This window comes from Pseudorasbora parva, chromosome 14 (genome assembly GCF_024679245.1).
Source record: "Pseudorasbora parva isolate DD20220531a chromosome 14, ASM2467924v1, whole genome shotgun sequence".
Taxonomy (NCBI): Eukaryota; Metazoa; Chordata; class Actinopteri; order Cypriniformes; family Gobionidae; genus Pseudorasbora; species Pseudorasbora parva.
In genome coordinates, this window is record NC_090185.1 from 2,742,497 (window position 1) to 2,746,381 (window position 3,885).

The window sequence follows — 3,885 nt, forward strand, 5'->3', positions numbered from 1 at the left end:
CTCATTATTTTTTTTTGACTCCAGGTAAGATTTGTATTTACTTAACGTTACTTTTTGTGCCAGTTGTATTTCTAACACAAAATGTAATTGTAACAGCGCTTCTCTTTTGTTTTCAGCTTACGTTAACACTACATTCAATCTGACCATCAGAACCAACCCTGTCAACACACCCATGTGGGGCCCATAAGGGTTGGATATGGGCTGGTGAGTGGGCCCCAACTGGGCTGCCCAGATGGGGCCCAGTTAGTTTTGTCCGGGGGTTCCATGGTGGCCCCATGTGGGCAAGCCCAGATGGGCTGAAGGTGGGCTTCATATGGGCCCTAGTTAAAACCCACATGGGCAACCCAGATTTCTCCCATCTGGGGCCCACACTACCTGGACCCCATGTGGGCTGATTATGGGCCCCTGCTATTCTACCCATAATGGGCTAACAATTTCATTTTGGGCACTTATTTTACAGTCAGCCCATAGTTCTTTAACCCTTGTAAGGTGTACATTTTATTTTTACATCCAATATTACCAGCTATTTTATTAGACCCTTTATTAACCCACCACATTATTAGTCTTTTAAATCAATACAGCCTTAACAATTTATGTAAGACATACTTAACAGAAGTTTACTTTATACAATGTAAACAGATGTATACTTTACTCAATTACTAATTATATAATTTATGGTTCATATATGCCATTTACCGGTGAGATCACATTTATGATCATTTAATTTTTTTTGTGAGAAACCAAGGAAATTCAATTGAAATTAAAAATAGAAATAAGACTTTCATTACTAGTGATTATTTCTTAGAACTTAATCAGAATAGGTGAAAGTGCTTGAAATGTGACAATTTTGTAACTTTGTGTGGGAATAGTTGGTGCAGAGACAACACGTGCAGACATGCACACATACACACACAGAGATGCAGACGTTTTGGGGGGTGTACCGTGAGCAGTCATTAAAAATAAGTAATTTTTTATATTCTTTACTGAAAATGAGCCAAGGCCAGTGAGCATAATAAAAAGCTATTTTTTTCTTTTAGCAGACATTGAAAACAGGTCCCACAGACCCAAACACCTTGGGTTATAAAAGCTACAATAACAACAAGACCAGTAATACAATGAATTCCCTTTTTATTTCAGTAAAATTAAGAAAACATTAAGAAAACTTGTGTTCAGTGTTCCTCACTGTCAGACAGGATTAGTTACTTTCCACCTCAAATGAACCTGAAGCCTGAATTCCTTGATGGGTGCCTGTCGATTACCCCCCCAGTCCCTAGCATCAATGAGCCATCTGGAGACTGCCTTCTCCGCATCTTTACGGGTGATTTGGCTGGTCATGGCGTTTTTCTTTAAGCCTCCTGCAAGAAACAAATATAATGGTCACTTACTTTATATGTGCCAACACAACTCTCAGCCAGGACTGTAAAGAAAACTATGTAAAGAAAAGAAGACCTGAGGTTGGATGGAGGCCGTGGAGGTAAAATCACAGATCTGAGGGTGGATGGAGCCGGTGTGCTGTAAAAACAAAACAAAAAAAAAGAATAACAAATTTGAAATAACTAATTATGTTGTGTTGGTTTAGCACAAAAAACTTTTATGCAAAAAATCAGACATTATGAATTTTTAAATACATTGTGGGACAGTCACTTTTTTTTAAACAACACACAGGTACTAAGTATGTTTTTGTTGTACAACCGAACATACTGACCTGAGGGTGGATAGAGGTGAAGGCCTGATGGAGTTGCCGGACCAATTGTCGTCATCCTCATCCGACAAAATAATTTGCCTAGAAGTGTATAATATACAAGCACAATCAATGAGTTAAATCAGTGAGTTCTTTTATCAAAGTATAATATATATATATATATATATATATATATATATATATATATATATATATATATATATATATATATATATATATAAAACACCTGTGAGTTTCTTTGTTCCGCAAAGAAGATATTCTGAAGAATGTTTGTAGCCAAGCAGATCAAACATTCTTCAAAATATATTTGTGAGGGTGAGTATGACAATTTTCACTTATGTGTGAACTATCCCTTTAACAAAACTCCCACAAAACTTGTCCTCCTGTGTCATTGGGAAATACAATTTTAAATAAATAAATGTAGGAAAAACCCTGGAATGTTAATGTTTGGTGATTTATGGTATAAATCTGGGCGCATGTTTACAAAATATAATTAAATAACCACCTTAATGTGTAATGTTGACATTTGTTTTATTTTGACATGAAAACTTACATGTTAAGGGAGCAAACTGGCCCAAAATCTCAAAATTGATCACTGCATGAAAAAACGATGTTGTCTTGTCTTAAGAGGTGAATTCAAAGCGTAGCAGCTTCTCTGAAGTTACACGCGCGGTCCCGCGAGGATAACAAGGCAGGACACCGTAACCGATAAAACTTTGCTGACATTGACGTGGACTTTCATCAGTGTTTTTACTTTAATGGTAACGTTAATGCAACAAGTGCAAACAGTACAATTCCACCAGCTGATAAAAGAGTAGAAATTGTCATTTTACAGCTTACTAATGCCTGTTCGACTCCCTTGCTAAGAAGTTTACAACCAAATATGTTACTTCAAAACAATATCTTTAGTCAGCCATTCAAAAAAAAAAAGCTTAATTGCTACTGGCTTAATAACGTACATTAAACTCGTCTGTTCATCACCATTCTTTAGGTCTAACGTTAAGCTATAACGTTACCTCACACGGTTTACGTTTAAAGCTATGTTCCTCTTAACTAATACTTTCCAAAAAAAACTTTTGGTTAACATCATCATGCGGTAAAATCCTCCCCAAGGTTATTATAAGAGGCTCTTACCTGCCTTCTGTCCACACGAGACACCGTTGAACTCGAGGATCCTTAACGGACAGCAGACTGTACTACTCAAAAGGCGGCAAAGATGTTGCTGGGCAGATTTTTTTGCTCGGTGATGGGGGTGGGGCTTTCCAGATTTGCGCTGCAGAGTGCGCACTGCTTGCCTTACAGTTTGAACATTTTGTGGGGAAATCGTTAGCAAACTTGTCTTTTGAAACTCTTTCAACATTCTTAGAGTTAAATTGGGTACCCTTAAGTAGCTTAAAGCTGCAGTCCGCAATTTGGTGCTCTAGCGGTTAATAAACTGCACGCTTGCGGAAAGAACACAGCTATTTCATCTGTTTATGTCTATGACGAGCCACGCAGACACTGTGCTCCTCCGCAGCGATTCCGGCCTGAAATAGTCCCAATATAAACACTTATTATAAATGTATAATGATTTAGGGTAAGACAAAACACAGTTTGAATAAATAATTGTTGGATGGATTGCAAATTAATGTTGTACATTCTCATTATAGAATTTTTGTAAATCTTAAAAGACAAAAAATGTTACAGACAGCAGCTAATATAATAAAATGTGTATAAAAGTGGCCCTAGCCCAGAGCCTATATTGTAAAAAATAAATAAAAAATAGCATCCATATCTGACATATCAATTTTGATTGGAGCCCATCTACTGCCCATGTGGGGCCCAACAACAAAGCCCACTCTGAGCCCATGCCCAGCCGAAGCCCAACTAGCCCAAGCGAGGCCCATGTGGGCCCCAACTGGACGTGTTTGCAGGGAAGCTTTTCAAATCTAACGTAGACTCACTGTATTCCGGACATGTTGCACAGTAAAAAGTCCCGTAAGATATCAATCCGCGGTAAAATAAACCTGATTGGTTCGTCTGTCTCTGGGGACATGCCTTCCAGACGTTTCAAAGTTTGATTGACACATTTTGGACGAATCATTTTGGAGAAATCTTGAAAAAACTGCAAGGAGACGCAGTGTCCGGATTACCGTTAGGACTCACGGTGTTCCGGACGGCTGAAATTTTCAACTCACTGTGTT

The 3,885-nt window shown here is 38.1% G+C and overlaps 1 long non-coding RNA gene across 2 annotated transcripts; it reads right to left on the reverse strand.

Annotated features, from left to right (window-relative positions):
- Nucleotides 1-1,111: 1,111 nt before the first annotated feature.
- Nucleotides 1,112-3,611, reverse strand: LOC137039914 (uncharacterized). Of its 2 annotated transcripts, XR_010897777.1 has the most exons (5): nt 3,084-3,611; nt 2,837-2,997; nt 1,706-1,783; nt 1,450-1,512; nt 1,112-1,355 (listed from the first exon to the last, which is right to left on the reverse strand). It is a non-coding gene; the product is annotated as an uncharacterized lncRNA (long non-coding RNA). The 2 variants fall into 2 exon arrangements; XR_010897776.1 differs by having other exon boundaries at nt 2,837-3,611.
- Nucleotides 3,612-3,885: the final 274 nt, after the last annotated feature.